The 13,880-nt window shown below is 47.2% G+C and overlaps 1 non-coding gene across 1 annotated transcript; it reads left to right on the forward strand.

Moving 5' to 3' along the window:
• The first annotated feature begins 1,042 nt into the window (after nt 1-1,042).
• LOC112442878 (U6 spliceosomal RNA) lies at nt 1,043-1,149 on the forward strand. Its single transcript, XR_003031163.1, has one exon. It is a non-coding gene; the product is annotated as a U6 spliceosomal RNA (small nuclear RNA).
• The last annotated feature ends 12,731 nt before the right edge of the window (nt 1,150-13,880 follow it).

Consider the following 13,880-nt stretch of genomic DNA (forward strand, 5'->3'; position numbering starts at 1 on the left):
GTCCTCAGATCCAACAGCCCCCCACCTGAAACACTGACGCCCAGAGGAGGCACGTGAGAGTCCTGTAGCCACAGAGCAAACGAAATCGTTGTTGTGGCCAGAATCCAGGCTACTGGTTTCTAGCTGCAGGTCTCCCACCTACTCTGGGCCCCACACCCAGGAGCCCATCCTGGAGGAATCTACCTGCACTAGGCATAGGGGGGTGGTCTTCCTTCTAGAGGGCTGGGACACCTTGGTTTCAAAAACCTCAGGGTTCTGGAACTTCCCTGGAAGTCCAGTGGTTGACTCTGTGCTTCCAGTGCAGGATGCATGGGTTCAAACCCTGGTTGGGGAACTAAGATCCCACATACTGCATGGCAAAAAAAAAGTTTAGGGTTCAGTGTTTTGCGGGGCTGTGCTTATTTTCAGTTAGAATGGATAGAATGTTTGTTTGCAATTTGCTTTTTTAATGCAAAATACATGCCCTGGATATGAGGCCAACAATACAAACCTGTAGGGAGCTGGTGGGGTTTGCTGCTGCTGCTGCTAAGTCACTTCAGTCGTGTCCGACTCTGTGTGACCCCATAGACGGCAGCTCATGAGGCTCCCGTCCCTGGGATTCTCCAGGCAACAACACTGGAGTGGGTTGCCATTTCCTTCTCCAATGCATGAAAGTGAAAAGTGAAAGTGAAGTCGCTCAGTCGTGTCCGACTCTTAGCGACCCCATGGACTTCAGCCTACCAGGCTCCTCTGCCCATGGGATTTTCCAGGCAAGAGTACTGGAGTGGGTCGCCAGTGCCTTCTCCGTGGCGGGGTTTAGTAGAACATAAATTCTTGCTGACGAGCTGAGATTTAAGCTCCATCTGGAAATCACTTCTTCCCTCTGGGCCTCAGTTTCCCCCTACTGCAAATCATGCCAAATCATGCATGATTTGCATGGGACACTCTCAGGCCTCCCTAGGGGTCAACTCCTGCACCTTCTGCTCAGCAGGTCATGGGAGTGGGCCTTACTGTCTATTCACCAGGCACATCACACACAACTCAGTTTTAGAAGCAACATAGCGTGCTCGCTTCGGCAGCACATATACTAAAATTGGAACGATACAGAGAAGACTAGCGTGGCCCCTGTGCAAGGATGACACGCAAATTCGTGAAGCGTTCCATATTTTTATCACTCATTATCAGAGAAATGCAAATCAAAACCACTATGAGGTACCATTTCACACCAGTCAGAATGGCTTCGATCCAAAAGTCTACAAATAATAAATGCTGGAGAGGGTGTGGAGAAAAGGGAACCCTCTTACACTGTTGGTGGGAATGCAAACTAGTACAGCCACTATGGAGAACAGTGTGGAGATTCCTTAAAAAACTGGAAATAGAACTGCCTTATGATCCAGCAATCGCACTGCTGGGCATACACACTGAGGAAACCAGAAGGGAAAGAGACACGTGTACCCCAATGTTCATCACAGCACTGTTTATAATAGCCAGGACACGGAAGCAACCTAGATGTCCATCAGCAGATGAATGGATAAGAAAGCTATGGTACATATACACAATGGTGTATTACTCAGCCATTAAAAAGAAAACATTTGAATCAGTTCTAGTGAGGTGGATGAAACTGGAGCCTATTATACAGAGTGAAGTAAGCCAGAAGGAAAAACACCAATACAGTATAATAACGCATATATATGGAATTTAGAAAGATGGTAACAATAACCCTGTGTACGAGACAGCAAAAGAGACACTGATGTATAGAACAGTCTTATGGACTCTATGGGGGAGGGAGAGGGTGGGAAGATTTGGGAGAATGGCATTGAAACATGTAAAATGTCATGTATGAAATGAGATGCCAGTCCAGGTTCGATGCACGATACTGGATGCTTGGGGCTAGTGCACTGGGACGACCCAGAGGGATGGTATGGGGAGGGAGGAGGGAGGAGGGTTCAGGATGGGGAACACATGTATACCTGTGGCGGATTCATTTTGATATTTTGCAAAACTAATACAATTATGTAAAGTTTAAAAAAAAAAAAGTCAAAATCTCAAAAAAAAAAAAAAAAAAATAGAAGCAACATAGCAGCTCATGAGGTTCCCAGGGACCAGGTGTGAGGTACAGTCCAGCAGAGGGAGACAGCCCAGGATGGACACTGCCAGTGAGCAGAAACACTCCTCACTGCCAGGCCAGTGCCAGGTGGGTACCTCCTGCCCCCCATACTTCCCTCCATCAATGTAGCATGGGGTGCCCCAGAAAGAGCTTTTGCTCTTGCAACTCCTCAGAGGGAAAAATATGCTTCATGACAGAAACGTGAGCATTGTCAGAAGTACATTCAATCAGTTATGTAAGTTTTGAAACAAAAGCCAAATTTCCATCTGTAATGAAACTGTGTAAAAAAAAATTCAAGGAAAACCCAAACTAAGAAAAACCATGCATAACAAACATGAAAACATTTGTTATAGCATCTCTGCTAGACCTTGCAGCTGCCTGCATGAACTTTGGTTCATGTTAAAGTGTTGCAGAACTTTGCATCACTCAGCACACACATTTCTGATTCGCCCTCAATTGTTTGCAGCAGTAATGGGCTGTGTTTTTGCCTGGGTGTATTAGTTAAGGTAAGGCAGGCTGCTGTAACAAAGAGACCCAATAACAACTCAGAAGATAGTAGCTTAATTCTCTCTCCTGTAATGAGCTGAACAGTCCAGATCAGTGGGCAGCTCTATTCACACAGCGTATGGGAACCCGGATTCCTTCTGTGGTGTGCCTTCGTTGACCCATAGGCTTAGGGTCAAAAACTGAGACTCGGTTTCCTGGAAACACCTGCATCTTAAGGCTCCATCTGGGAACTAAAGCCCTCTCTTTGCTCACATTCTGTTGATGAAAACTCAGCCCCAAGGTCACACCTAACTGTAAGAGAAGCTGGTTATGGCGGTTCCTAGCTAGGCTCTCATGTGCTCAAATACAACTTTATTACCAAGGAAGAAGGGGATATACAATTCAATGGATCACAAATAGATTTTTGATGTCTGAAAGTGACGTCAAGCTAAACTTTTTTCTCCCTCTGACAGTCCTTTTCATGTCAGGCTCTGCCTTTTGAATCATCTGTCCGTTTACCACTATCCTTCCCACTTCCTGGCTCTTGTTTCTTCTCCTTCTCCTCATCCTCACCACACCTCTCCTCCTCAGTCTTTCCTCACTTGATACAGAACTAGAATAAGTAGGATGGAGCTCCAGGTACCAAGGGTCAGATTGCACAACCATGCCCCAGATGATCAGAGCAGAGGATGCCAGTGTACATCCCTGCCCCCACTTGCCCATGACCACTTCACCTGTGGTTAGCCATCCCCGATGCAAAAGGCCCTTGAGGATGCATTTGAGAAACAGGTAGACTATATGGGGAATAAGTACTGATTTTGTGGCAGGAGACCTGAATTTCATGTCCCGATTCTGCCAGTTCTAATTGTGGGGTCTTAAGCAGGTCTCCTGGCCTCTGCTCTGAATCTTTATTAAAAAAAAAAAAAAAAAAAGTAGCTAAATGCATACCCCAAAGAGGTTTTGTGAGCCTAACACAAAATCATATTTGGGTGAGAGCTTTATATCTTTTAAAGTATATTTCTTTAAGTAAATTAAACATGCTTGTTTATAGTCTGAATTTGACAATTCCAGCATCTGAGGTCCTCTGGACATCTAGTCTGCTATTTGTTTTATCTGCTGATTTTCACCTGGACCAGCTTATTTTCTTATGTATCTTATAATTGCAGGTTATGAGCTCATGTTCACCTGGGCTTTTCTTATCTGTGGGAATCCTGGGAGGTCTGGATTAAGAGTGTCATTTCCAAAGAGGATCCCCAAGGTACTACTAATCTGGTCCCAGTAAATTACTTGGTTTGGGCCGTCCAAATCACATAACCAGTGTACATGTGAACCTCAACCAGCAGAGGAGAGGAGTTTCAATTCTAAATTCTTGGAAGAGACTAATTTTTTTTAACTCAGAGCCCAGGCTAAGACAGATGTGCTTCCTGTAGTCTGTCTTCACTGATACTACTACTACTAAGTCGCTTCAGTCGTGTCCAACTCTGCGACCCCATAGATGGCAGCCCACCAGGCTCCCCCATCCCTGGGATTCTCCAGGCAAGAACACTGGAGTGGGTTGCCATTTCCTTCTCCAATGCATGAAAGTGAAAAGTGAAAGTGCAGTCGCTCAGTCGTGTCCAACTCTTAGCGACCCCATGGACTGCAGACTATCAGGCTTCTCCGTCCATGGGATTTTCCAGGCAAAAGTACTAGAGTGGGTTGCCATCGCCTTCTCTGTCTTCACTGATAGGGCCACCTTTTCACTTCAGATTTAGCCCTTCAAGGATCTAGGTTTTATGTTAGGATCTCAATTAAAATTTCCCACCTTGCTTGGGTCCTCATGTGGATTTTAAAACTCAAGACCCTATGCTTAAAAAAAAAAAAAAAAGAACCCTATGCTAAGGAGTTGGGCTAATGCCCTGAGGGGAGCTGCCACCTTCAATCTCATCTCAGTGTTCTTACTTCCTATTTTGTCTTCATTTGAGGCCTTTGAGGAATGCCCTCACCTGCCTGTGAATTCAAGGCTTCATTGACACAGTATTTGTGGTATTTTGCCCCACACATACTGCTGTATAGTGGGAGCAGTTTTTATGATGGCCAGAAGATTTCCATGGTGGATCAAATGGTAAAGAATCTGCCTGCCATGCAGGAGACTCGGGTTCGATTCCTGGGTTGAGAAGACCCCCTGGAGGAGGGAATGGCAACCCACTCCAGTATGCTTGCCTGGACAGAGGAGCCTGGTGGGCTACAGCCCATGGACTCGCAAAGAGTCAGACACAACTGAGCAAATAACACTTTCACTTTCTAGCAGACTCAAATGCTGCATCTTTCACCCTTTTTTTAAGCAATCCCTTCTCCTTTGCTCTTTTCCTTTTTATCTCTGGTCTTGCTTCTAGTCTCTGGCTCGTTCTGTCCACACTGAAGGCACGCTTGACTGCTAGATCGCAATGGTTAGCTTTGCATGTCCTAAGGGGACATTTTGGCAGGTTGTCTTCAATGCTCCTGGTTGACTCTCCCCTGCTCCTCCCTCTGGTTTTCTAACTGCAGCTCCTTAATGTAGCCCGTGAACAACCACTACCCCCATCGGTGCCCTCCAGCTTTATCTTCTGCACAGACTTGTCAGAATCTCTCTTTATTCACCCAGAGCTCTTTAGCCCATCACTATTCAACATGTCAAAATGCACCCTGCCAGGAGCAGGTTTTGGCTAGAGCTTTTTATAATCTGTTTGGAGCTTTCCTCCTTTGAATCTCTGTGAACATTATCTATCCGAAAAACTCAAAAGTCTTGAGCTCAGAGCCCCAGACATCAACACCAAGCCTTCAGTCCCAGCTCATCTCACGGGCAAGGTCCTAGGTTGTGAGGTCCAACTATGGGTCCAGAGGGGCCAGAACTTGGCCAACTTATCCTCCCCATAATGGAGTCAAGGAATGTAAGTGAATCCTGGCGTGGGAGAGCCAGGCAAACTGCCTGAGAGGGAAAGAGAATCTTTGGCCCACATTGGAGGGTCATTTTCCTTCTGGTTGGCAGCCCTCTCCCCAAGACTGGGCCCGAAGACCCTCAGTCAAGCGGGCTTCCAGGAGGATTTGCTGAAGCTGTTACCCCAGGGGGAACTGACAGGAACTTGGGAACATGCCACCTCTCTCAGGGGACTTTGCATGGTAATAGGCTAAGCCTTACACCAGGGGACAGGATCCCAGACTTCCAGGACAAGGAAAGCCAAACAGTGGGGGTCAAGGACCCTCCTCCCAAGGCTACTAGAACTAGACCTACAGGATTCTGGATGCTTTACTGCAGTCACTGTGCCCCAGCACTTCACATCATATGCAATGTCTCTGCATTTAAAGCTCATATGAACAGATGACATTATCATCATTTTATAGGAAACCATAAAGTGAGTGAGGTCATAAAGGTCCCATCACTTCCTGACTTCCTCTAAAACCTGGCCCCTTCCTTCCGTGCTGAGCTGTTTCCAAGAGGCCGAAAGATGGATGGGCAGGTTGGCTCCTGCAACCATGCAGGTAAAAGCTGACATCTGTGCACCAGCCTTTAGGAGGCAGCAGACACAGGGGTGAAGCTCCAGGGCTCAGGTGTCAGAGCAGTTGAGTTTAAATGCCAGCCGAAGCTCTGAACTAGCCAAGTGACTTGGATAAATTTTACTCCAGCTCCTCCCTTAGTCTGTCCCTGCCAATAACCAGAGTGAGCCTTTGAAACACAAACTAGATCATTTGACTCCTCTGGTCTCAATCTTCCAACAGCTTCTCATCACTTTAAAAATAAAATTCAAGCACTTTCCCAGGGCTCATGGCAGAGGCTGCCAGCGCTCATGGAAGCCTCCATCCTTCTGTTGATCCTAGACTCAGCACTGCAGCCTTCCTCAGCCTCCTGTCATGGGGAGGACGTAAGACTGCTTTTTGCTAATAGAAATCAGTGGAGGTGACACGTGTACCTTTTGGCTGAGGCATTTGAGAGGGGTGTGCCCTCTCTCCACTTTCTCCATCTGCCAGCTGGATGTAGGGTATCTGGTGAGGTGTCTGAGGAGTTGACAGAACCCCCAGATGTGAGGTGCTTGGGTTCCTGGGTGTGTGGAACAAGCACCATTTACCCCAACTCTGACGATACTAACTGAGTTGTTACAGAAGCCAAAAAATGAACCTTTATTGTTTTATACCATTAAAACTTGGGTGAGGGACTTCCCTGGCAGTTCAGTGCTTAAGACTTGGCCTTCTGGTGCAGGGGGTGTGGATTCAATCCCTGGTTGGAGAGCTAAGATTCCACATGTCTTGGGGCCAAAACAAACAAACAAACAAACAAACAAACAGAAGCAGTATTGTAACAAATTCATTAAAGACTTTAAAAATGGTCCACATCAAAAAATCTTTAAGTTGGGTGACTATGTGTTGTAGCAGCTGGCTAACCCTGACTCTGTACGTCCTGTCCCCTTCCACCCTCTGCACTTCTCTCCCTCTTCCTCACTCTATCCTGGCCATCAGCCTTCCTGCCACTCCTCAAAGACTTCAAGATCACTCCCACTGTGAATGACATGCACATACTGCTATATTTAAAATGGATAACCAACAAGGACATACTGTATGAAACACAGAACTCTGCTCAATGTTATGTGGCAGCCTGGATGGGAGAGGAGTTTGGGGGAGAATAGATACATGTATATCGATGGCTGAGTCCCTCTGCCTTTGTTACCCATTGCTCCATTCTCCTGGAATGTTCTCCCAAAGCTTTGCATGATGTCTTTCTCCAGGTTTCTGATCAAATATTACTTCCTCAGCGTGAGAACACCTGGCTACCCTTTTAAAGCAGTTCTGCCATCACTCCCCATCTCCTGACTGCTCTATTTTTCTCCAGAGCAGTTACCATCACTTGACATTTATTATCTATCCCCCTCCTGTGCCTGTCTATCCCTCATGCCTAGAACAGCAACTGGCACATCATAATGACTTAATCAATAGTCTGTGAATGAGTGGGGCTTCCCTCGTGGCTCAGATGCTAAAGAATCTGCTTGCAATGCAGAAGACCCAGGTTTGATCCCTGGGTTGGGAAGATCCCCTGGAGAAGGAAATGGCAACCCACTCCAGTATTCTTGCCTGGAGAATTCTATGGACAGAGGAGCCTGCCGGGCTACAGTCCATGGAGTCGCAAAGAGTTGGACATGACTGAGCAACTAACACTTTCACTTTGAATGGATACATGGACTCTCTTCTCTCTGATTCTTTATCTATTTCATTCTCCGTTTTCTTGTCCATAGGATGGAGGTTGTGTGTTGAGGTTGCTAGGAGACGATGCAGGTTAAGTGTGCGGCACAGAATCTGTGCACAGACACCCCAGGAAGTGCAGTTTCTAGTGTCCTTAGGGATGTAGAAGGTGGAGGCTGTAGATAGAAAGGTTTGAATGGTGCAATGGCAGCAGGATATCCAATTCCTCCTTGACTCTCAAATTTTTACTCAGGCCCACCTGCACCCCTGTCTTGTCCCCTCCCCACCTCTGCGTGGCTATCAGAAGTCTGGAGCCTTGAGGTGGGGATGGAGAATCCAGATAGACCCAGTGCAGGGGACCCAGACCCATACAGGGGGCTACCTGGAGTAGGGCCAAGGAGGGTTCTTTAGGCAGAAAGATTCCTGTCCTGGCCCTCCCAAGAGAGAAGGAGTGGGGCTGAGCCAGCAAGCTTGGGATCCTTGGGCTGGCTGCCAGCTGCCACTGCTGACAGGCATGTGGGGATTCACCAGTGCAGGTAACTGAACTAATGGAGTAAGCGGACGGGAAGGAGGAGGTTTAGGCTGCACTTTAGGCGATAAGCCACGGAGTTGGGAATCTGAGCAGCTGTAGCCACAGGTGGAAGGAATTCACCTGCCAGCCTTCCCAGCCTGCAGGGATGAGACCCAGGCCTCTTGCATTTGTGGCCTGAGGGAGATGACAACTTCAAGGTTACCCCCTGGTTGTTGGAGATGGAGATGGGTTTTCAAAGAGAGAATAGCACACACGAAGGCATGGAGTCGTGAAATAACAGAATAATGGAGTGTTTGCTGGTTAGGATGGCAGGAGGGAGGCAGCACTGGTGGCCCCAGGACAGGGCAATATTGCCACCTTGATGATAACTTGACAATATTAACTTTTCTAATCCAAGAATATGAGATATGTGTCTTTCCATTTATTTTGTTCTTTTATTTTTTAATATTTTACTATCATAACTGCTATTTATTATTGTGTTTCTATAAACATATGAAAATGTGAACTTTACATTCTTTTTTAAACTTTTTATTTTATATTGGAATACAGTTGATTAACGATGTTGTTTTATTTTCTGGTATACAGCAAAATGATCTAGTCATACATGTATCTACTCTTTTTAAAATTCTTTCCCCATTTAGGTTGCTACATAACGTTGAGCAGAGTTCTCTGTGCTATAGAATAGGCTCTTGTTGGTTGGAAGTGAAAGTGTTAGTTGCTCAGTCGTGCCTGACTCCTTGTGACCCCATGGACTGGAACCCACCAGGCTCCTCAGTCCATGGAATTCTGCAGGCAAGAATACTGGAGTGGGTTGCCATTTCCTTCTCCAGGGGATCTTCCCAACCCAGGGATTGAACTCAGATCTCCTGCATTGCAGGCAGATTCTTTACCCTCTGAAATATAGCAGATGTGCATGGGTAGATGATATCATCAACACAATGGAAATGAGTTTGAGCAAACTCTGGAAAATGGTGAAGGACAGGGAAGGCTGGTGTGCTGCTGAGGTCGCAGAATTGGACATGACTGAGTGACTGAACAACAGGATGGTGGGTAGAGTCAGGAGCTGACCTCAGAAAAGCCATGACTAGGAGCCAGGGGACCCAGGCCTGCAATGGACTCTGGATCCTTGAGCAGGTCATTTATTTCCTCTGTGCCTCAGTTTCCTTATCTGTTGAACTGAAGATAGAATCCCTCATATGAGATGAGGAGGAGAAACAGAGGATGCCTATGCAGTTTGAAAATTGCAAAGTGTTAGGCAATTATTGCCTGGAAAATCCCATGGATGGAGGAGCCTGGAAGGCTGCAATCCATGGGGTCGCTGAGGGTCAGACATGACTGAGCGACTTCATTTTCATTTTTCACTTTCACGCATTGGAGAAGGAAATGGCAACCCACTCCAGTGTTCTTGCCTGGAGAATCCCACGGATGAAGGAGCCTGGTAGGCTACAGTCCATGGGGTCGCAGAGAGTGGGACAGAACTGAGCAACTTCACTTTCACTTTCACTTTTTCAGCCCCATTAGTCTCCATCAATGACTGGGGAGCTGAGATGTAAATACCCCAGTTCTCTCAGCCCGCAGGTGGTCTCACCCTTAGTGTGCAGGTTGCTCACCACATTTCTGGGATTTTCTTTGGGGATTGAGCTCATTCACCCATTGCCTTCCTTTCCCTGTTGCATTTTCCCACTCTACACTAGCGTTCCTTGCACCTCCCGAATAAACTCTCGGTATGCACATCTTTGTTTCTGGGTCCATTTCTAGAAGGCCATGTTCCCCTTTCCTGCCATCATGACAACCCACTGACCGGCCAACTGGCAGTTTCCCAGAGGATGGCTGCTCTGTCATCCCAGGCCTTGGGGTGCCGATAACCAGAAGTGGAGCCCCCACTGGACGGACTGTGGACAGACAGCAGGAGTAAGAAACCCAGGGGCCACTCTGGTGCCTCTCACCTGCTACTCCCTCAGGTAGAAAGTTCGACTTCCTGGCAGAAAGAATCTGGCTGGCTAACTCCAGTCAGGTGTCCTCCTTTGCTTCAGTTAGCTAAAGCCAGGAGTGAGGAGGAAGCTGGGAGCACTCTGGAGCCAAGCCTGAGGGTGGCCAGTTCCTGGAGGATGGGCAGGTGCGGGTGCCTGCCATTGGTCACACCTCCTCTCAGAAGGTCCTGCGCTTCATTTTCCCAGAGAGCAGGGGTCTGTGTCACTTCATTCAACCTTCATGGAGGTTCTAATTGATGAATCATGGGCACCAAGTGCCATGAAGACCGGGGAGTCCACCAACCACAGCAACATAGGAGCCTGGGGAGAATCTGGCTATGGTGAGACCCACCACTGTCAGCTCCATATCTTGATCTCTTCCTCCAGCCAGGGGAGGCTAGCATTGAGCCAACCAGCACAGTCATGTGTGGACAGAAAGTGCAGGAAGGTATCTTCATCTGCTCCCCAAGTTCCTGTAGAAGGTGTCAGATTTATCAGAAATTCCAGAGCTGGATTTTATTGACTCACCATATTGGGATTCTGTCAGTGGAGGGAATTCCCAGGTGGTCCAGTGTTTAGGACACTGCTCCTTCACTGCTGAGGACACAGGTTCAATCCCTGGCTGGGGAACCAAGATCCTGCAAACTGCAGCAGGGTCAAAAATGTAAGTTGATACAGCCCCTGTGGAGAACAGTATGAAGATTCCTTAAGAAACTAAGAATAAACCTACATATGACTCAGCAATCCCAGTACTGGGCATACACCCTGAGAAAACCATAATTGAAAAAGACAAACATACCCCAATGTTCATAGCAGCACTATTTACAATAGCTAGGACATGGAAGCAACCTAGATGTCCATCGACAGATGAATGGATAAAGAAGTTGTGGTACATATGTACAATGGAATATTGCTACTAAGTTGCTTCAGTTGTGTCCAACTCTGTGCGACCCCATAGACGGCAGCCCACCAGGCTCCGCCGTCCCTGGAATTCTCCAGGCAAGAACACTGGAGTGGGTTGCCATTTCCTTCTCCAATGCATGAAAGTGAAAAGTGAAAGTGAAGTCGCTCAGTCGTGTCCAACCATCAGCGACCCCATGAACAGCAGCCTACCAGGCTCCTCCGTCCATGGGATTTTCCAGGCAAGAGTACTGGAGTGGGGTGCCATTGCCTTCTCTGACAATGGAATATTACTCATCCATAAAAAGGAACACATTTGAGTCAATTCTAGTGAGGTAGATGAACCTAGATCCTGTTAAACTGAGTGAAGTAAGTCAGAAAGAGAAAAACAATTTTCGTATATTAACACATACATATGCAAACTAGAAAAATGGTTCTGATGAACCCATTTGCAGGGCGTGACTAGGGATGCAGACATAGAGAACAGACTTTGGACACAGCAGGGGAAGGAGAGGGTGGGACAAATTAAGCCAGTGGCATTGACATATATACACTGTCACGTCTAAAAGAGTCAGTGGGGAGCTACTGTAAGGGCACAGGGCACGCGACCCAGTGCTGTGTGACAGCCAGAAGGGTGGGACGGTGTGGGGGAGAGGTTGAGGAAGGAGGGGGCACGTGTGTGTACTTGCGGCTGATTCGCACTGTATGGCAAAGCCAACACGATATCGTAAAGCAGTTATTCTCCAATAAAAAGCAAAAGATTCTGTCAGTGGAGTTTCTCTTAGAGAGGGATGTCTGCCCTGCGACTCAGCTATGGAGCTGCCCGAGGGGTTCCCTCAGCTCGATCTCTCCCCTCGCCATCCCTCCCGTCCCTGGGGACTCCCTCTGGGCGCCTCCGGGCCAAATTGCCCTCCGGCTTTTGGGGGCAGCCTGACCAGAGGCTCTGCTGTTATTTTCGCTCCTGTTCTCATAACAGTCCCTGTGGAAGGAAAGAAAAATGTCACCTAGATAAAGACACAGAGCATGAAGAAGAAAAAAAACCCAAAGAGTGACATTTGGGAAAGTTTAGGCAAGGTGCCATTGGGAAAGTTTAGACAAGGGTTGGGCAGGGCTGAGCTTGAGAGGAGGGAGAAGGTCAGAGCCTGGGGGAACAGGGATGTCAGACCGCTGACAGGGTGACAGCCGATTCTAGCCCTGGGTTCCTCTTTCATAATGATCAGAGGTCGCTCCTGGAGCTCGCCAGAGCACTTGCTCTGCGCTAAGAACCTTACATTCATCGTCGCGTTTAATCCACATGATGACCCTAAGATGGTGTTATTATTCACTCAATGGAAGATAGGGAAACTGAGACTCCGGGAGGTAAATGAACTTTCCCAGGGCCCCATATTCAGGCTGGACACTATCTGATGACTCTTTGCAACCCCATGGACTGTAGCCTGCCAGGCTCCTCTGTCCAGGGGATTCTCCAGGAAAGAATACTGGAGTGGGTAGCCATTCCCTTCTTCAGGGGATCTTCCCAACTTGGGATTGAGCCTGTGTCTCCTGCATTACGGGGAGATTCTTTACCATCTGAGCCGCCAGAAAAGCCCAATCTAGTATCCATCTGACACCAAATACTACCCACTAAGGCTTGCTGGGCTATCAGGAGCCCCCTGGTTTTGTGGTTCAGAGTAACCAAGATGTCTGAGACAGTAAAAAAAAAAAAAAAAAAAAAAGCTTAATCCAAGCAAATGAGACTTGCTTAGATAGTGATCCTGGTAATTATGGAGAACAGGATGGAAAACTGGAAAGAAACTAGCTTGGAAGTCAGAAAAAACTGATTACCAGTCTGGCATTGCCTCTTATTATACTGTGTTACCTTGAGCAAACTGCTGTACTTTTGTGAGCCTCAGTTTTTTGTTTTGCTTTTTGTCTGTAAATGGATTAATAATATCTATCTGGCTCAGCTCAGATACTCAGTAAATGTTAAGGCTGTCCCTATGTTATGGCTTCCTCAGCACCTTCTTCTTCAGTGTGCATGCTTTCAGAGCCTCAGTGTGGCTCCTGGCAACTTTTTTGTTAGAGTTCATTGCCTGGGATAGAACTCTCTGATGCGAAGCCACCTACACATCCACACAAGCCACACACCACCCCCAGTATAGACCCAGCTTTGCTCCAGCTTCTGGAAAAGGGGAGGAAGGGCACTTAACAGCTCAAGTAGCCCAACCACTGGCTGGGTAGGAAATGTAGCCAGCTTCAAGGGCAACTAGAACCAGGGCCTCTGGGGCCATCAGCCTCATTCCTACGGTCTATCTCTGAACCTGTGGGTATCTCCTCCTGCTCATCTCCATCTCCTCTATTTCTCTTCCCATGCTGCTGTTCCAAGACCTGAGGACAAAATTCCTCTCCAATTCCAAACACACAAACAAGGAAGGAGTTTAACTGGCCATCACCTCTCAACCAATCATTGAGACCCAGAAGTAAGAAACTCCCATGAATGGCCAGTCTTGGATCAGGTGATCACACCTTGGCCAATCATTTTTAACAAGATGGCCACCCGCCTCTAGATCCCATACCTAGAGCAGGAAGGGACAACGCTTGGTCAAAAAAATAAAACAAAAACGGATGATGGTTCTGGGCAAATTAATAAATGTATTTTATTTTTTTAAATCCCAGTTCTCTCTGCTGCTAATCACTCCCATCCAATACGGAAGTACCAGTATATGAAATTTACATTCTG

The sequence above is a fragment of the Bos taurus genome, chromosome 19, assembly GCF_002263795.3.
Source record: "Bos taurus isolate L1 Dominette 01449 registration number 42190680 breed Hereford chromosome 19, ARS-UCD2.0, whole genome shotgun sequence".
Taxonomy (NCBI): Eukaryota; Metazoa; Chordata; class Mammalia; order Artiodactyla; family Bovidae; genus Bos; species Bos taurus.